Below are 21,452 nucleotides of genomic sequence, written 5' to 3' on the forward strand. Positions count from 1 at the left end.
GGTTTTTCAAAAGAATGTAGGTTTTGTGGGAAACAAAGAATAAATGAGACTATCATTTTTCACCGAGTTTTCCAGAAGATATCAGGTGGCGTGTCCCTCTTTGTCAGCAGACCGACTGCGCTCTACCTGCAAACGAGGACGAGGACGAGGAAAGAGATCATAGAAAGACAGGAATGTTGACCCAGCTAGAGCCGTGTTTTCTATCCTGCATGTGGAAAACGGAAAAATGAGCAAGAAAAGAAAGCCGAAAGGAATATTAAAAAAAAAAAAAGGTCGATCCCCCATACAGGGGGCAATCGAGGTAAAGCGAAGCCTGACATTTGTTCCTGTACCCTAACATCACCCCCTGCGGGCCTCTACGGTAAACGTGGATGTCCTCGTCGCACAGAAAGGCCGTAACCATTTGGTCCACATCGACCGCGACGTTTACATCCCCGTTTGCACAGCGAAGACACTCCTGCTGGGCAGCACGCTGTTTAGAAGCCGCCAGTTCCAAACGCAGAGAACGTAATACACGCATCAACTGGGGCTTCCCGCCGCCAGTATTTTTCTGCACCCACGGGCGCGATACGCGGGGGCCAGCGTTATCTGGTAGAAGATAAACCCGGCGGTGCGCCTGCCAGAAAGCAGCAACAGCACCCTGGAAAACTGGGAGGAGAGCTACAGAAAGCTCCCCTTTCTAAGTACCAGCGGAAGACGGATTGCGGTGCCGTGGCAGCAGCGCCATGCTATCAGTCCCCTGCCAACTGCAATGTTCTACAGGTCTCGTCGTATAAGCCAAACGGCGGATAGCGCTGGTTATTTTCCTCCGGAAGGTTCAGCCGCGGACGCAGACGGAGAGATTCCAGGGTGTTTTGTGGTAACCGGCCCCCTGTGTGTCGGTGGGCCACGAATATGACGGGAGCGTATTAGTTATACTGCGCTGAATAGTCTAATTCATAATGAATAATGCCATTCATAAGACACGACTAACCCATTTCAACGTATTTGAGTGAAAATAACTTTATGTCATTGAACGATGCGGCATCACGACATCGGCGATCAATTGACATCGGTACGTCAGGTCATGCTGCGCGGCGTACTCTGAAATGTTTAGCGCTCACCATGTTTCTCCTTTCCGTGCCCCCCCCCCCCCTCTTTCTTCCCCTCTTTCCCCTCGCGTTCTTTCCATCCCCTCTACATCCTTCCGTTTTCTATCCTCTGCCATCTCCCCTCCTGCCTTTACTTCGCCTGACTCAATCGTATACCTTTCTCATCCTTAACCCAGCACCTCCGAGGATGATTTGGAAGTTGTCCACGTAGCAGAACAACCGAAGCACATTTGCCCATTCTAAAAGGCATGCCAACTTCCAGTCCACAGCCGCCAAAATAAAATCCCTGATTACAGGGGCATCGCACGAGCAAACACCCTACATCTGAACAAGAACACATTCATTCCATTCCGAAAACGTCGACCTGGAGTAGAAAGAAAGCAGATACATTGTGGCAAGCAAAGCTGCGTTGTGAGATGCAGCCGGGAGTGGCTTTGCGTTCACCCATCGAAACTTTTGAATATCAACACGCATGAAAGGTTGAGGCGCGCTGCCTCACTCCGAAGTTCACCCGTTGCGAGGTTGCTTCAACGAAAACGATAGATACTGTATGCGCCGGGACACCTAGATAATATATAACACCTTCAAGTTCTGAGAGGTCTACAAACAAGCTACGAAAAAGAGAGGCCAGTGTGTCGCTTGGCCGGGTTCATTCTGCGCGGGAAGACGGCGCTTTGTATGTTATACAAGGCCACAAAAGTTTTCCACTTATGCATTCCAGAAAAACGCACATTCTAAAGAAATAAAAGCGGATAGAAGAAAGTAAGCGCCAATATCGGATGCCTTACGCATGACAGCAATGTAAGATTTTCGTGACTGCAGAGCGGGCGATAAATTGGTTGTACTTCTCTTTGAAAACAGAGTCACTACTTTCCTGCATTCATCAATGCTGAGCACGTGCAGCTGGCATAGTGAAGTGAATAAGAAATAAGGCCTTTGCCTAAGGAGCATACAGGGGCTATACATGGTACAGCAGGGAGCGCAGGAGGAAAACGGCTATTAAGGAAGAAAAAGCAAGAAAACGGACGCGAGTTTCGAAACACGCTCTGAAAGGTTTCATCTCGAACAAGTGATCAGGATGAGTAGAAAGTTCGCTTGAGGAATAATCGCTATGTAGAGTTGAAGTTATCGAGGTTCTCGCCAGTGCAGTAATCGGTTTTTGCATGCCAGTTGTCCTTTATAACAAATGCAACAATCATCCAGGCCATCTTGCGAGCTTAATTTGCTTTACTACAGCGTTTTGCATCCGAACTGTCGCGTTCGGTACGCATTGACACCCGTAAGGGTCAGCTCCAGGGCCTAGCTGCCGAGTTAAGCGGTATTTAGACGGCATGAAGGAGCATTGGTATGGCCATTAATGGAGGAACGCACTGCGGTCATCTAGATGTGAATGAAATAAACGTGGTGCCGCCCTCCTCCCCCCCCCCCCCCCCCCCACTTCCGCCCGTTTTTTTTTTGTCTAAACTTATTTCTGTTTTTTTTTTCATTGAAAGGGTATCAGCGGCGGGGGCTTCGTCTGTCGTAATGCGGGACCAATTTTTAAACTGGGCTTTTAATGCGTAGCATTTTCTTCGCTGGGCACCCCCACAGCCAGGACCGTGTAACGACCTGCATTTCGAAAATAATGCAGATTTCGCGAAAGTTCCAAATGTAATCGTTATAATAGCATAAATGGATATAATTGGTCGGACAGGATTTAAAGAAAACAAAAAAAATTGGCTGTAAAAAACTCCCACTCAAGACAAGCGGTATAAGAATGCTACACATTAGTAGATAATTATCTGAATTTCTGCACAATTCCTTTTTCTCCTACTGAAAAGTCAGTATAAACGTACGTCTTGCCACATCCATTATTTATTTATTTATTTATTTATTTGTTTGTTTAATACATACTGCGGACCCTAAGGGGTCCAAGCAGGAAGGGCACGTCACGCATACCACAAAAGTAATGACGTACATCATACGAAAATGAAACTTTGTTTTACATGCTACAATACACTTCGTTATGTAACAACAATGTGTTTCGTTCTGTACACCACAATACACTTCGCTATGCGTTGCAACAACACACCTGGTTCTACAACACTACATTACACTTTGTTCTACAACACAAGTAGTAACTTACGCCAAACAAAAACAATACACTTCATTCTACATATGTTACAATAAATGAGGTTCGCATAACTTGTTCCAGTCTGACACTGGTCGCGAAAAAAAAGAATACATAAAGGCATCGGTTCTCGCAAAAAATGGGGTTAGCAAATGGGGATGATGATGTCGTGTGTTCCTTGTTGGTAGAAAAGATTAAAAGATTTATCCATTCCTTTATCGAGAATGCATATGCGTCGTCATGCCTCCTTCCCCTCTCCCGTGTATATTTCATGGTGACCTAGGCAATGCCACACCCAGAATAGAGTGGCCAACCGGGACCCGTGCTTTTCGGTGAAGTTAAACGCTGCAGGCTCTTGGTTGCCCTACGCAGCATCTTGCACACAATACGCGCTGCTTCAATGCTTCCGAGCTCGATATCGTCTTAGAAACCATTACAATCACCCCTACAAATGTCTCCAGTGGTCATCGCTTGTTGTATTACAAGCGCGTATTTTAAGCGCATTAGTCCGATCCTCGACGTCATGTTTAGATTTCAGTTGAGTGTAGCTAGGAACATTTTTATATTTTTACTGAATGGCTATATCGTATTGTTTGCAACACAACTCCGCGCTGTAGTTACCCTTCTCTTTATTTTTTTTAAGCAGGGAGCAGTTTCGTGGACCCGACCAGACTTTATCCATCTGTGCGCATTCATTTTCGTGTACTCTCTTTCAGGCACAGAGGTGAAGGTTCAGCTCTATTTTTTCAAGACAACCTCTAAATCAACCTCACCTGGATTTAGGTCCACAGAGGAAGGCTGAGACGTCGGTTAAACCCTATTTAATTCCATTGAACCTCCTATCGCTCTCACATTCCTCTCGAACTCGTGGCCTACACTTAATCTGAAGAGTGTAATTGAGCATTAGGCAGATTTGAGGCTAGTTTCAACGTCTCTCTGATGACATAACTCACTTAATTACTGAGACGCTGACGCTCTACCCACCTAAGAATATAGTTGTAGCATTTACGAGTTGCAATTGGCAGCAACCTTTTAACAATATCACAACAAATATTTGAGGCACAAAATTTTCTTGCGAGTCACATTTAGCCTTCTCGAGGTTCTAAATACTCTTTAACTAAACTTTTTTCCGCAATGACGACAACCTGATTAGGAGCGTGTCTAAAGACGGGTAGTCGTATTTCAAGGGAATATAACAAAGTTGAAACTACCAGCGGTAAAAGACTAACAAAGTTGAAACTTACATCAGACTACCAGCGGTAAAAGAACGATATTACTTGCGCGATCACCTAGCGATTAGCACAGTCCCCAACTTTACTTATCGCCATGCGGGTTAGTTGCACGAACGTTTTGTATGCACGTTCCCCTGGGCGCAATTCACGTTCCGGCTCACCGACTTCGGAGATGGTCCCTCAGTGCGTTTTGTGACTTGCACGTCCCGTGTGTTTCACACCCGCCGCGGTAACTCAGTAACAAAGGCGTTGTGCTGCTGAGCACAAGGACGCGGGTTCGATTACCGGCCGTGGTGGCCGCTTTTCTGATGGAGGCGCAAAACAAAACGCCGGTGTGTACGAGACTTCGGCGTACGTTAAAGATCCCCAGGTGGTCAAAATTAATCCGGAGCCCCCCACTACGGCGTGCCTAATCGCCTGTGTAGCGTCGGCGCGTTAAACCCCACCCCAGAATCAATCAATCAATCAATCAATCAATCAATCAATCAATCAATCAATCAATCAATCAATCAATCAATCAATCAATCAATCAATCAATCAATCAATCAATCAATCAATCAATCAATCAATCAATCAATCAATCAATCAATCAACGTTCTGTTTCACGGAAAAATTGAAGAGTGTGAAAAGCAAATGAATTCAAAGTTCATTGGTCGCCGAACAAACACCGAAAAAACTATGGAAGGTGGGATTTCTAGATTGAAAAGTAATAAACGGCTACTGCCCTTTATAAACCTTTCGTTTTCTTTTAACCCAATGAACCCAACTAAGAACTCGGTCAAAATCACCCACGTTTTTTGCGCAAAATTTCTGCCAACACAAATGTCGTGCTAGGCTGATTTTTTTTTTCAGTGGAATGGACGTCTGTGTGAGGAGAGGACCACCATTAGAAGGCCGATTATTCATGAGGTTTCACATTCCTGGTCCAACGAATCCTTAAGAACGATCGAGCGCCAAAATAAAGTGCACGTGGACGTGTCCCTAAAGCGTGCACTGCTACTGCAAGTCACCCACGCCAGCTGCCACTAAACCGATAATATTAATATCTAAAAAAATATGTATCGTTTTGGAGCGCATGGACGATGACGAAAAAGCGAAGGCAGACGAGTTTTGCAACAGTCGCTTGGCTTTTCAAGGCAGAACACGTTCTAAATCTGCAACCTTTTTGCAAAGTAGGCAACGGCCCGTCTCGGTCATCTGTGACAAATGTGAATAAATTGTGCGCTGCAGTGGATGGGCAGCAAATTGCCGTACATCAACAAAAAAAGCGCTAAAGTACGCAAAAAAACAGCAAAATTCCTTAAGCAAAAGGACAAGTTAGTAACCCTTCTGGCGAATTAAAAAAAAAGCACGAGTGCTCAATGAGCAAAGCACTGACGCAACCCACTTTCTCGAGCCGTTTGTGAGAAAGTGCCCATTTTTCTTACAGCTACGTCCGGCTGTCTGGAACAACAACAGTTTCAAAATGGTTGAGATCAGCACCCGACTTCTTAAGCTTCTATACCACTGCGGTAGTATTTTTGTATACCACCTTTTCTCTGTTATTTCGCGCACAGCGAACTGTTATTGTCAGGTTATTCAACTCTCTATCACTGATGTAGCTGTATTCTTCTTTGAGCTCGATAATTTCGGTAAGGTCCAGCTTCCCACAGAAATATGTGATGTTGGGTTTGGAATGTAGTTTGCAGCGTACGGAGCAGATGCGCGGCCCAAAAAATCGGCCGCGCATCTCCTGCAGCCCAAGCCATGTAAATGCTCTATTCTCTCCGTCGCCAACCTCTCAGGCTGATCCTCTCCTCGCTCTGTTTTCCCATTAAAACGCGTCGAGCGTTGCTGAATTAAATGCAATTTCCCCGCGTTCAAACGGCTGCCGCGCCATCTGTTTGGACATTTTGTTACTGTTTGGGTTGGTGCTGGAGCCACGAGCTGTAGGCCTGATCGCGAAGCCGTTTTGTATTTGATGGTTAAAATATTGTTCTGTGCGCGTTTTTGTTAGTTCTTGCAAAAATTACGCCCACGTATCTTTTTAATTAAAATAACAGTGCTAATACAAGTTTTGAATGTTTTGCTTCGAACGTGATTAACGGTTTCGCCCCGTTAAAACAATCTTGAAACGTCTCGTTCAAGAATTCTTCTAACGTTTAATTCCTTTTAATTTTTAATCACATAGAGAATTAGCTCAGCATCTCACCGCATACAGATTCACTTCCGCTGGCGTGTCTGCTGTCACGCTATAGTTTTCGGCAACTTACAAATTAGCCGCTCATCTCCCGACGTGCAGTGAGGCCTAGAAACGGCGACGTCCGTGGCAACGATGCAGCACAAGGATCTCCTCCAACGCTTTGCATATGAATACAGAGTCCAAATGACGCATTCTAATAGATGTCGACTTGATAACGAGAGGAACCAAGGTTGGATTTCGACTACAGCAAACGTTTCTTTCTTTTTTTTTCTTTTTTTTTTTGAGGGGCTTGGTTTTTCGGAACACCATCACGAGCTTGTACGACATAAGTCAGTCAATACAACCTTCCCTTGAAAATCAATGCGTTGGAAAATGGCCCAGAAAGGCTCGAAATAGTGCGAGATATAAGCAGGCACAAAAAGAACAGTGCTCCCGATCGCGCTGTTTCAGCAGTGCAAAGGCGGTAAAATTGAATTGCATTAAACAAACCTCCTTTCAACTTATCCTGAGAGGGGCGAGAGAGGAGGGGAAGAACGTGCGCTGCTGAGCACGAGGTCGCGGGTTCTTTTCCCGGCCGCGGCGGCCGCTTTTCTGATGGAGGCGAAAAGCAAAAACGCCCGTGTGTACGAGATTTCGGCGCACGTTAAAGATCCCCAGGTGGTCAAAATTAATCCGGAGCCCTCCACTACGGCGCGCCTCATCGCCTGTGTTGCGTCGGTGCGTTAAACCCTACAATCAATAAGTGGAAGAACGTGTGGGGAGGGAGCGGGGAGGAAAAGGAGCTACGCGGCAGAAGCGGCAAACGACTGTCGTCTTTCGACGACACTTGCAGTGAAGCAAGCAGAAAATACACGGCATATTGTTTGTAGGACCCCCTCAACTTCAGTGCGGAACGAGAGATGCAGCGGACTTGATAGCTTTGGCAGGCCTGCTGTGAGTCTGTGATGATGGTTACTGCGTCGCTCGAGGTTGTGGTGGCCACATACGGCGATAGCTCTCTGTTCCCTTCGACCGCGGTTGTGCATGTCTGTGCCTGCGGTATATGCGGACGCCAAGGTCGTTGCGGCGGAATCTATGGCGATCAACACGTGCGCTATACACCTCGAGCACTGCCTGTAGGGGCGCTACTGAAATCCCCCTAGCGGCCAGTTTCGAAAGCAGCAGCGGGACGCTGTGGCCCGCTCCCCACTGTCGGCGCTGCTTTTAAACTCTCGTCCTGCGGCTTCGCCGCGGATGCAAGTGTTCACCTTTTTACCGCAGACATACCCCCTGTGACAAACCCTTTGAAACGCCGGGCCCCTTTTCGGCGCTGCGCACCAGGCCCCGTTATAACTCGGTCTCCTCAACTAGCGGTGGCGCCCGCGGCGGATGCGGCCGATCAGCTGATAGCCAGCTGACCACCCCCGCAGCCTCCCACGCATGCGCCGCTGGGTCGTCTCGGGCTACGTGACTTGACTTCCGCCCGGCAATGAGGAACGGGTGTTCGCCGTGAATGAGAGTGAGGCCGGGCCTCCTTTTGTGAGCGTTGCACGGGACCGAACGGCTGTGAGCCGTGGTCGGCAATACAGCTACATCAAAGGTTAACCAAGCGAAACCAAAACTGAACCAGGCTAAGCCAAGCCTTTGAAACCAGCATATACATGGATGTGATTGTCATTACACTGCTCTGAAGTTTACTAACAGTGTCTCCTTTAGCAGGATTTCCTCAGATGGTCATGCTGCGGCTTACACTACGATGTAAATAGGTTTTGTGTGCTTACATATAATCTAGCGGAGCACTCATACCTGACCGAACGCCAGTTATGCTTGCCAATATCATACCTCAGATATTGATGACTACACTGGACAAGCCAATGTGCAATAAATTTCCCCAACATTCTACGAAAAAAAAAAGATGGATCTTGCACAATTATACTCTGGAATCAGCACACTACAAAAAATATAATGCTGGGTCATCTTGTCGTGAGGTGAGCGCTCACAACCATTATTATATCCTTCGTGAGCAGCGAGCGGACGGGCTTATAGAGTAATCCGTGTCCGCGACTAAGCGGTTCTTCGAAACGTCATCATACGACACAGGGATCCTGCAGAATCTTGAACAAACTGAAATCTGATGACCTTATCAGGCACCACACTATTCGAACGAGACCTTTTATCGCTTGTGAACTGCCTACCCTGTATACTTGAAAAAATGCGTCCGCCGAGTGATCAGCGGGTCATAGAAGTCGAAAAACAAAGGAAAGTTAACGCGCAGCATTGGTTTGTGATGACTAAAGCGTTCATTCCTTAATTTCGCATTTCTGTCCACACTTGTACACAAAGATCGTTAAGCGCCCCCCCCCCCTCCCTCCCCCTCCTTCCCCTCCCCCCCCCCGCTGCCTTGCGAAATAGAACTGCATTTCGCATAGCACTACAAGAACCTGGATCTAACGTCAAATTGATGGGCTATCAGGCCTTCCAATCTCCGGATAACCCATACACTGCAGTATTGGTTCAACGTAATATTCCCGGTGAACGCTCACAATTTGACAGCATTGATGTTCCACATGATTTGGTTGTCCTCTACCCCCTCAAGCGCAAAGCCTCCCGATTGTATATTCTCAACGTGTACAGTAGCCCCCGTGCGCACTCACACAAATTCAAGCAACTTTTTCACCTTGCTATTCAAGCTTCGCAACCTCACCCTTTGCTCGTATTAGGTGATTTCAATGCCCCCCACACAGCCTGGGGTTACACACACACTACCCGCAAGGGCCGTCTCTTATGGGAGCTCACCCAGGGTCAGCGCTTTACAATCGAGTCCGACCCCTCCACCCCCACAAGAATTGGCAATAGCGTGCAAAAAGATACTTCCCCGGACCTTACTTTCTCACGCGGGATCCCAGAAGTTAAATGGCTCTGCACACCACATACGCTCGGCAGCGACCACTTCATTATACGACTCGATCTACGCCTCCAATCTGAAATCTTGCGCCGACCCCGACAGAAATACCTGACAGATTGGGATGCCTTTAGGAAAACCTGTGCAGTGTCAGAGTCCCCTGAAATATCCTCTGAATCGTATCATACCTGGGTCAGCCAAATTCTCGATAACAAACGCACTCACGACAATCCCGTAGACCCCGAAATACCTGCTGAATTAGTAGATGCCCGCCTGTATCATCTGTGGGACGCTTATCGCAGCATACAGCGTAGATGGCGTAAGCAGAAACATAATAAGCGCCTTAAAGTTAGGTTAACCTCTCTCGCTGCAACGATATAGACTTATACCTCTGAACTTGCTCGTGCCCAATGGGGCCAGGTATGTGAACAGATGAAAGGTAATCTCAGCATGAGGCGTACTTGGTCCCTCCTTAAACACATGTTAGATCCCAGTCACTCACGAATAGCTACCAATAATCGGCTCATGAAAATTATTCAACAATTTCCCGGTGAAGATGCACAACTCCTAGACCGTCTTCGTACTCTCTACATAGCTGAAGGGGATACCATGGAGCTGCCGTCATACACGGGCGATAATAATCCGGACTTAGACAGAGAAATCTCCGAAACGGAAGTCAGAGCGGCACTCATGAAGATTAGGCCTGGATCAGCACCTGGGCAAGATGGTGTAACCATCTTGCCCTTCTTCGAAATTTAGACGACAACTCCATCTACATCCTCACACAGTACTATAATCTCTATTGGACCACAGGCACTTTGCCTCCTTCGTGGAAGCACGCTAAAATAACCCTAATACCTAAACCGGGCAAACCATTGAAATTGGAGTATCTCCGCCCAATATCCCTCACTTCATGCGTAGGGAAAGTTCTTGAGCACATCATCCATGCCCGCTTAGTTCAACATCTTACCAAAACCAATGCACTTCCCCACACCATGCTAGGCTTCAGGCAGGGTCTTTCGACACAGGATCTCCTTTTGCAACTTCAACATGAGATCATTGTCCCGGCCTCCAAAGTAGATACAGCTGCTATTCTAGCACTAGATCTCACCAAAGCCTTCGACAGAGTTTCACACCGAGCTATACTCCAAAATTTGGCAACGTGTAACCCCGGGCAACGGGTTTATACTTATATTAAAGAATTCCTTACTAATCGTACTGCCGTGATTCACATCGGTGATTTAGTATCGGACACCATTCACATGCCCTCCTTTGGTACCCCTCAAGGTGCAGTCCTTTCTCCTCTCCTCTTTAATCTGGCTCTCCTTAATCTCCCTAAGCGTTTAGCTCAAATTCCACATCTTAGACATAGTCTATATGCTGATGATATTACTCTGTGGTGCGCCGGGGGTAGTGCTGCACAAATTGAGGAGGCGCTTCAGTCAGGCACAGACATCGTCGTAGCAGAAGTGGCACTGGCCGGTCTTGAATGCTCCCCAAGTAAGTCGGAGCTCTTGACCCTCCCTGCCCCCCGCCGGTCACGCTCCACTACAGACATAACTATACGAATACAAAATAATCCCATACCATGTGTCCCTATTCTTAAAGTCCTCGGTTTGACCATACAGCGCAACAGAGCCAATACGCAATATATCTCTCAACTCACCTCACAAGTCAACCAAACTATTGGCCTCATCCGCCGCATAACAGCTCGAAACAAAGGAATGACGGAATTTGAGCGCCTCCGGCTGGTTCAAGCATTCGTGCTCAGTCGCCTGACGTACGCCCTCCCGTACCTTAACTCAAGTAAAACGGAGCTGTCTAAAATCAACTGCTTCATACGAAAAATATACAAAGCGGCGCTTTTACTCCCTCAAAGTACTTCCACTGCCAAACTGGAACGCCTCGGCATTTACAACACAGCTGAAGAGCTCATAGAAGCTCATTCAGTCAGTCAACTTTCCCGCCTTTCTACCACTTCTACTGGCAGATACATCCTAGAGTCGCTCGGGCTTCATGCACCGATTGTTACTGACTCCAGAGTCTACATCCCACCCGACTTGCACAATCTCCTGCTCGTGCGGCCGATTCCCCGCAATATGCACCCGGAGCACAATATTAAACGCCGTGAACATCGCGCACGCGTTCTAGCCCGCAAATACCCCATGGGCCAGTCCACCGCCTATGTGGACGCCGCGAGTTATACCCATCACAACGCCTACGCAGTCACCGCCATCTTTGATCCAAACGCAACCTCTTACCATTCACTCACTATCCGAACGCGCTCTCCTGCCACGGCGGAAGAGGCGGCTATTGCAATAGCGCTGACTCATCGGCCTACCCCAACAATTGTTATCTCCGATTCGAAAACGGCCATTCGAAATTTCGCCCGGGGGATTATTTCCCCGCAGGCTCTCAAAATTCTCCTTCAAAATCCTCCCACTTCCCATGCGGAGTTGGTTTGGACTCCTGCCCATGCGGGGCTGGAAGGAAACGAAGCGGCTAACCTTGCAGCTCGAGAGCTAACCCACCGAGCTGCGCCAGGTCGCACCCCTTCCCACGGAGCCCAATCAACCCGCGACAGCCTTCTGACTTTCCAGGAAATTACCTGCCACTACCGCCTCTCTCGCCGGCGCTACCCTCCACCCCATTGGTCACTCTCTATTACCGAGGAACGGTACTGGCGCCTTCTCCAAACCAATACCCTCCCCTGTCGCGCCAGACTACACGCAATTTATCCATCTGTATTTCCCTCTCCCCAATGTCCCGACTGTGGAGCCCACGAAACAGTTGCTCATATAATTTGGCAATGCCCTCAGAACTCATTCCCTCTCATCTCTTGTGTGGAGCACTGGGAGGCGGCGTTAGGTAGCTCGGATCCGCGGGTCCAGCAAGGACTCGCTGAACGAGCAGCCCAGGTCACCGGCGCCCTTCAAGCGCTGGTCACCACTCGCCGTTGACCCCACAGCTCCAGAATAAAGTTCTTTCTCTCTCTCTCTCTTGTCTGGTCAGCTCTACCAGACGGACGTCTTTAGCATTTCCGAAGCTGAACGGTTTTTTTTTAATTCCCCGGGCTATTCTGTTTCTTCTGGACCTGCAGACCATCTATATTTCAAAGTGGTTTCATTAACTTTCCTCTGTTCTTGCTATAAGGCGTGAGTGGGCCGACATTAATTTAACGACGTGCAGCCTTGGAATACACTTAACACTTTCGTGTGGCTTATATTCCCATAAAAGGCACAAGTTATTCTCAGGTATTGGGTAATTACACCCCCGAATCATATTTTTCTACGACGTATATATTCGAAACAAAGGTGCATTCGTTGTCCGCGCTGCAAAACGAAAGACAGCGCTCATTATCCCAGTATCAGATCTAATGGAGCGACAATAGAAATCACTTGTGCTGACTTATTCGGGGGTGACAGTGGTGATATGCTGCTGTCGTCGCCGTCGCCCGTAAGAACGGCCAAGAAGCGCGCAGAACCACGTCCAGCTCATTTTGGCGTTCGAGCGCTCTTCCAAGACGCAGCTGTTTTTGAAGTGCCCCAAGCGTGCTATTTGCTTACAGACGTCACCATATCAAGTTTTTTACGGCGCGGAAAGGGAAAGAAGCGAAAGAGAACCAAAACACTGCATGAGCCTCTAACAGCCACGCAGAGCTCATCCCGTAGACGCCGCGGAGAACGGCGGCAGGCGGTGCAGCGATCGTGAAGCTCGAGTCGTATACAGTGAAATCTCGATATAACGAACTTCAGGGGACCGTGGGAAATGGCTCGTTATTCTGAAAGGTCATTATAGTGAAAATCGCAAAATTTAAGAAAACAAATAGTATTCCAATGCCTAAAACGACCTACGTGTACAGCAGTGCATCCTTGGAGTCATTTTTCACAAAAAAAATGCACTAGTGATCATGAAACAATGCACGTTTATTTAAAGTGGTTGGCGATTTTCATCTAGCGCGAGTAGCACAAGCTTCCTAGCACGAAGGACTCAAACTCTTACACATTCCTGGGGAGTGAATCAGTGGCCGTGCGGTTTTTCCCCGGACATGTGCGGAGTTTTTGTATGCTGTCCACCACATCCGCAGTCGTCGCGTGCTCGTCGTAGTCTTCGAGTGCTGCTGCGGCACCCTCAGAGGCATCGTTGTTCATGCCATCTTCGCTGCCATCTTCACTTCTTCATCCTGAACGCTCACGGTCTGGGCAATGTCCTCTGTTGTCAGCTCCGCTGATGTCCGTGAAGATCCAGCAAGCCACGTGAGCAGCGGCGGAACGTAGAAAAAGTTGGGGTGAGCGCGAATAGCGCGGCCGCGGCTTTTGGGACGGAGAAGGCTACCCATGCTTCATTTTTTCTCTTCTCCTCACCTTTTTTCTCCCTCTTGCATCGGCTGCCGCATTCCACGGAGCAAGTTCCAAGACGTCCTCTTCTTCGCTGCGCTTTGCCGTGTCGTCAAGAGTCTCCGGCCTTGAAAATATGAGTTCGTAGTACTGAGGTGTTGTTAACATGGCACGGAACTAAATAAAACGATCGTTATTTTGAAACGTTCGCTATTCTGAAGTACGTTGCTGTGAAATAATTTTACATTAAAACTATAAGCAGTCGGCGTGGGATTTCTTAAACGCTCGTTAATCTGAAAAGTTCGTTGATGTGGTGTTCGTTGTACCGAGGTTTGACTGTAGTCGGTACTGATACTTCGCGACTTCAATGTATCGTAGTCCGGCTTGACTGCGTGTTTTTTCAATAGAAGTCTCACGATCTCTCGTCAAGGACCCGCGTTGTAGACCGAGTGCATGTGCCGTGGGATGGGTGGTGCGGTAATGTGAGCCCGAATTCCAGGAGGGAGGCGTGTCGGGGCGTCGAGCGCTGTCGGAACGATGCGCCCAGTTCGGTTACGACGTCGCGCAACGTGGGGGTGAGCGGTAGCTGTGTGAGATGGCCGGCTCTCTGCTCTTCTAGGAGCTCTGAAAGTGTGTGGTTGGTGGAGACGGAGCTTTAGTAGGCGGGCTGTGGGAGTTAAAGCGGGAAGTCCGAGGGCTACCTTGTATGCTTTCCTGATGGCGGTATCTATCCTGTTTCGTTCTTGTGGCTTTAGCTAGACCAACAGGGTGCCGTACGCTATGCCGCTGACCAGGAGCGCTTGGGTGATGCGGCACGTATCGTTTTCTCTTAAACCGCTGTTCTGGGTGCATATGCGGCGAATAAGGCGTGCAAGCTGTGGGACTGTGGGGTGAAGTAACACACAGCGGCTCTTCCTTTGATCCACGTGATCTTGGCTTCAGGACCCGCCTTCCTCCCGGAGAACGAGGCGACTCACGCCGCCACCCGCGAAATCTTACTCGGGGCATTCCCGACGGAAACCGATTGCTCGACTTTGACCCCTCTTTCCCCAAACCTCCCTTCCCCAGAAGATACACAGATACGCAATACTACCACCAAACCGGCCTCGTCTACCCACTTCCTAACTATCCCTCAATACTAGCGAGGGCCGCCTATGACGCCGGCTTCAAATCCAGGCTTTCTTCAAGTCGACCGTCCTGCATTACATATCCCCCCGACATACCCTTACGGCCGCCCAAAATGCCACTCACCCAATACCACCTACCACTTCGTACGAGAATGCCCCGAACACCGGAGTCCTCTCCTCTTTCCAAGCTCCCCGGAATAGCGGGAATGCGGGATGACCGGCGCTCGCCTCGGAGATCAGGCATACCTGACCTCCCAGGCTGGGGCAGCGGCAGCGGCCTGTGGCTCTCCGGACTAGGAATATGCCACACAATTTTCTTTGTTTATTTTTGCGGCTCCAATAAATGTCATGCAACAACAACCCCTGCTCGCCTAGGCAGAAACGAGACATCGCGTCGCTGACTTCCAGTTGCCGAACCTGAATGCAAAAAAAAAAAAAAAAAAAAAAAAAAAAAAAAACAAGCTGCACGCGCATCGCTCGTGCGCTGAAGCGCTTCGTTGTCGTCTTCTGTCGGACCACCGTGGCACATAGCAGTATGCAACAAGCGTTCTGGGTAATTCTAACAAAAGTATGGGATTCCCTGTTCGCGTGTGTATGTATATATGGGGTCGTCCACTCTTGGTGTGAACACCGCACAGCGTGGCCGTGCTCCGCGCAGCGCCAGCGCATAAGCCGCGGTCGCGCATCAATGCTAAGCGGTGCACGCGCACAGGGGCTTGCAGGCGTGTCTTGTTGTCGTCTGTTAAAGCGCGGTAGCGCGCTGCGCTTGCTTCGCTGTGAAGCACGCCTAATTTGATACCTCAGCCAACCGAACTTCGTGAAACACCATTTTTTACGTCCAAAGAGCACGATATTGCTGTTACGTCGGTAGTCTGAACACAGCCTAACTCTCGGCATGTTCTAGAGCGCCGCGATCGCGTTGCGGGAAAGCGCATTTCACTCACTGCAGCGCGTTGTGTGGTTTCTGCGTACGACAACTGAGCGCTTCCTCCAGTGTCTCAATCCCAGCTAAATGCATGTACTGCTACACACACTTCAGGACTGGTTTGGGTGGTTTTGGCTTATGAGAGACGTTGTAGAGGCCGCCTCCGTATAATTTCTACCACCTGGATTCACCACCAGTCATGTTGCCTATACATTGCGCTACATCCCGCCTGACACAAAAAAATATCGGTGGGGGCAGACAACCTTCAGGGGGGACCAGGAGTTTGACTGATACATTATAGGGCATTTCAGCTCTATAATTAATACATCATCGTTCAGCCTGCTTAATAATGCAAACAATGCTTTACATATAAACAAGCGCTTGCATTGTGGACTGAACGCATTCTGATTTCTTTTTTATGACAATAGTTGTCGATTTCCGTCAGTTTGTTGGTCACATTCGAAGTCACATCGAGCAATTCGCAAGCGCCTTCGAGCTAGACTGAGCAAGTGAACACACCGATGAAAAAAAGAAAGCGAGCCAGACGCCATATCTGGGCATATGGCCATCTGCTATATATAGAGCACATGCAGAAAATAAAGCTTTGCTCCGTGAGTGCCTGAACTTCCACAGTGTAGCCAAATCCTGAGAATGCTCCGCCGCGGGGGCGCAGTGGTTAGGGTGCTTGGCTATACTCAGTCCAGACCCATGTTTGATCCTGGTAGCAGTTGTCGGCGCTTCAATAAAGGCGAAATGCAAGAACGCTTGTTTTCCGCGCGGTATCAGCGTACGTTAAAGAGCCCCGCGTGGTTATCCGGAGCCCTCCTATACAGCGTCTCCCTAGACAGAGTCATTTTGCCGCGTTAAACCCCATAACCCGAACCAAATCAGTCCTGAAATATTTGCAAAAATACATTCTTTTAATTGGGATCGTGGCACTGAAGAGAGCAAGAGCTCAGTTGTCGCACGAAGAAACTACACGATGTGCCATAATTAGTAAAGTGCGCTTTCCCGAAATGCGCTTTCCCGAAACGCAAAGCAAGTACGGCGCGCTCCTGCGCTTTCGCAGACGACGCGAAGCCCGGCTCCAAGCCCCTGTGCGCCTGGGCCGCTTAGCTTCGACGCGCGGTCACGCTGCGCATTGTTCGCACCAAGAGTAAACGACCCTGTACGTTTGACTAACCCACAAAATCTTGCCCACAACTGAGCGCACAAACTCGCCTATGTGCACAGGGGAAATGCAAAGAAAATGCGAATAGTGTTCACAGCCTTCGATACAAGTTGCGCTGTCGGGCTGCTTGATTTTATAGCTCTGCGCATGCGCGGGTTTCTCAGGGTGGTGTAGAGTATGAAGTTCTGCTAAATCGAATTCTTGTTCAAGGAGTGACGCTGAATATTTACTTTGATGCGCATTTCGCATAGCTTCGCCACCAAGCACATTCTGGTCCGTGTAGAATGCCTGCTTCGTGCGTATTATTTTAATTTTCTCAAGCTCCATTTGTATTTTAAGGAGGAAAAAAGAACCCACCATAACCGGGTGCTAACTTCCCACTGCGCTTTTGAATAAACGTAGATCACATGGCAGCATGCCTGCGCGGCTCTTATCGATAACGACAAGCCAGTCTTATCTAGTCGCAGGCAAAATGCACCTTGTTTGTTGCGAAAGTTTGCGGCCGCTAGGTGCTTATCGCCAAGCTGCGCAACCGTGTAGCAGCAGCCAACGCGAGTATGACTCAAGCAGGCCTTCACTTCAATACCTTGGAGTGAATCTCCGCCGAATTTAGGAATTTTGCCTAGCTGCCTGCGCAGAAGAGAATCGTGGTTCAACGACGGGCAGCCGTATTTAGCCCAAGCATTCCCGCATTGTGTTTGCAAAACCACTTATTGACTTTCGCAAGAGCACGTACACCTTGCAAAAGAATTACGACAGTGACGCTAAGGGAAGGGATGCGGGTTGGTCACGGCCGCCACCGCCGTTAGTTACATCCGATTGCGTGCGAACAACGATGACGAAACCTCGTTTATGCAACTGCAATAGATTCGACGTTTCGTAGAGAACATATATCGGCATTTCTTTAACTAAGAAGGTATGCATAAACTAGCACTCGCAGATTCATTCGCAGAATGACGAGACGAGGGTCAATAACAGCAAGCCAGTCGATATCGTAAATGAACAAATAATTTTACTGAAGCGCGCGAAGGAAGTCCACTCTGATAGAAGAAACAGAAAAAAAAACATGAACGAATTAATTTGCAGCGCAGACTGATAGCTAGTGTTCATCCCGTTTCGTTGCTCTTTTGGCGTCACCTTGGGGCGCTGCTGCTTTGCTACGAAACTTTACTGATCTAGTAAAGTCTTTAGAGCTCAGGTAAAGAATTCGAGTAAAGCATTACAAGAGGGCATCGAAAGAACCTCTGCCATAAAGCAATAACAGCATGCTGGCTGTGACGAAACCTTGCTTTGAATCTTTGTCAACGTGAGCTCTTTATTGCACAAAAGTCGTTAAACCAGGTATAAAACTCTCCCTCCCGACGACGAAGTTTGTAGAACTCTACATTTCTTCGGGGTGGCTTCTCTTTGTGTCTGTGCGTGTGTGGGTGGAACCTTCGCATCACGGGGTACGACACAATGCGATAACTAAAGTCAGGACATTTATGTCCCCGGCTAGAGGATAAGGGCGCAAGTCGATGTCATGAGGGCTTTGAGACTAGGATGGGAAGGCAGAGGACTGCGTTGCAACCTCTGGTGTTGTGCTGCGCGTACGACTTATTTCTTTTGTGATCGAAGTCTCGACAAGACGTTCCACGCGCAAGTATTAGGTGGAGGGGAGATACCCCTTTATAGTGGCCACACCCTTGCGGTGGGTAATAGTTATAAAACAGCAGAGGCGATTACGACGTTTCTACAGTTTACGCAAACGGGCTTACTTTACGCACAAACTTGAAAAAAGATGCCGCCGTGCAGCATATCACCTTATTTGTGCCCCATCATCCTCGAAATCTTGAGCCCTTACCAAAACGTTAGTAAAATGGGTAGCTTGGAACTCGAGTTACCCTTTTTAGGCTTCGCTCAATAAATCTATACCCCAACAAAACTTCAACACTCTAGCCCAATATGCCCGTTGAACTATAAAGGAATGGTAATGCCGTATTTTCGGGCTTTTCGACGAGGGGGCAATGCCCACTCGACGGGCACAGCACGCAAGTTGTTATGCCGCACTTTAATTATTGCAGATATTACAGCGAGAGCTGCACATTGGGAGCTATGTTGGATTTCCCCCTGCGCGTTGCGCTTGCTGGAAATGCACTGAGCGAAAGCTAACTTAAAGGGTCCATGGAGACAAAATCGTTTAATTTGAAAAAACTGGACTTTTGTAACTCACTCAGCGCCATGCCATCCATAAGAGACGTCTAAAAACTGAATAAATGTTAAGTATAAAATTTTGAGCTGTAGAAACGTAATATGGGCAGCGCTATGAACCTAGTTATAAGTGTGTTAATTACAGGTTAGCATTCCAGTGACACGATCAGATGGCTGTAGACGCCCCACTTCGATCGCCGAATCATGTTTCTTGGTGGCGGCTTTAGTAGGCGGCCGCCAATCGGACAAACGAGATTCTGTGACGTCATAGAGAAGTCGCCAGTAGGTGGCTAGGGATTCGCCGCCACTGCTTCATATGTTTTCTTTAATATCTCGAGTTTTCGTTTGAAGTTTGCGACAAAGTTGGTGCCATTCTTAACGAGCCAAAGTAGCTTTTGATTGAACGAAACTTGTATTTTGCCTTCATGGCCTCTTTAAAAGCACATCCAGCAATGTACGGTGACGGAAATGACGACCCATCTTAGATGCCCTTGCATTGCTGCAAAGCCGGCGTCGTAGCGAAATATCGCTAACTTTGAAACAAAGCCGGCGATGTCCGTCGTTGTAAATGATAATTCAATCTACACACCGGTGTCTCCAGAATAGATGTGAATGTCTGTCTGCATTTCGGGAGATGTATGTGCCTGTCAATTGACCCCGGTGGAGAACTGATGTCAAGACACAGCGAGAACGCTTTGAGGTCACTGGTCTTGAAAGGTTTTATTATGGATAAGTGGGGATGATGCAAGTGTTTCAGGGTAACATGAACGTACAACCAAAAGTAACTATACTTCCGGCGATGATGACATAATTTCTGGTGTCGTCATTGCCCGCAATGTCCGCTCTGGGCTGTGAAGCAGTTGTAGGTGCGGCAGTGAATCCTATGGCCGGAGACAGACAGATATAAGAAGCAAACCTACCGATCTTACAGAAACATTTAGTAAGATGGTGTCGGTCGACGGCTTTCAGGGAACACATAATGCTGTTCGCCACATTTATCAGTCCTGTTTTTTAAAGCTTGCATGGCTAGTGCTCTCTGTATTTTTTATGTCTGGCCGTCTAGCGGTGTGCCCCCTAGACCTACAGACACGGAATTCTTAGTCAAGGCTAGAGTTGTAGAGTAAAGTTGAAGTTTTGTCCCAGTACTAAAAGGGGCTAGATCCTTTTCCGGTGAGAAAATGCTTCTTGTACCCATGAGAGCCTTCCTAGTACGGTTACATCTACCCAGTATATCGTCCTTCTACATCATCACTGGACCAGGTACCACTCCAAGCCTGGGGATGTGGCATCTCCCTTCTGCGTTCCTTGAGGGATCTATTTGTTAGTCACTACTCGCAAGTTTCAACCCGCGTTGCAATTAGGTTGAATTAGGTAGAATACAATTATTCTGGTCGAGGGCCATTCCTGTTAGAGCTGGACTTTCACCGTGTTACCCTAGAAAAAGGGGACAACTGGGACGAATAATTTCAAGGAGTGGTACCGGTGGATGAGCTATTTCGCCAAGTTATTCGTCAGAGCAGCAGAGTTGGAGGCTGCAAAAGTTTGCAGTCGTCATCAAAGCAGCGCATTCAGAGAGATCCCGTAAACAAGCTTCGACAAACGTTTTTCAATGGGTAGGTCTTTAATACGGATAGAACCCTTTAATGGGACTCTCAGTGCACACATTTTTCTCTTTCCGATGTTAGTAAGCAGGGAACGTTGCGCAGCATACCAGAATAAATCCCTGTACCATCCTTACAGCAGACAGAATATTCGCTTTAATTGGGAGTTTGCTTCAGCTCTGTAACAGCAGTTTGTTTTTCCAAGAAACTGTGCCGGGTTTTAACGAGAGTTGTCCCGCATACCATCTCTCAACGACAAACAACCGCTCCGGAAACGATTGCATCAAAGCGATTTTGAGAACAAAGATACTTCTCTTATGTTTGACGAGTGAAGCTGAGCGTCAAGCGGGTTAAAATGCTTCAGTATGAAAACAGAAAAACTATTTCTCGCTTTCTTTTTTTCTCACGGACAAAACCTGGCAGAGTTTAAACCCCTTCCTTAGCACGGGTGCGTCCTGCCTCGTGAAGGCACAGGCGTTCTTGTGAGCCAGTGATTGGTATTGAACTGAATGACTTCAAGTCTTTTTTTGGTCATACTTGCGATTCTTAGTATTTTTTTCCAGCAACATTTCAAACTAATCCATATATAATAAGCAAACAACGGC

The 21,452-nt window shown here is 48.0% G+C and overlaps 1 long non-coding RNA gene across 1 annotated transcript in view; it reads left to right on the plus strand.

The window, feature by feature from the left end:
* The window catches only part of LOC144170508 (uncharacterized), a 511,986-nt gene that overhangs the window by 292,028 nt on the left and 198,506 nt on the right, over positions 1–21,452 (plus strand). The window lies entirely within an intron of this gene.

The sequence above is a fragment of the Haemaphysalis longicornis genome, unplaced genomic scaffold (assembly GCF_048455015.1).
Source record: "Haemaphysalis longicornis isolate Haplotype H1 unplaced genomic scaffold, Haemaphysalis longicornis Haplotype H1 scaffold_1, whole genome shotgun sequence".
NCBI classification, from domain to species: domain Eukaryota; kingdom Metazoa; phylum Arthropoda; class Arachnida; order Ixodida; family Ixodidae; genus Haemaphysalis; species Haemaphysalis longicornis.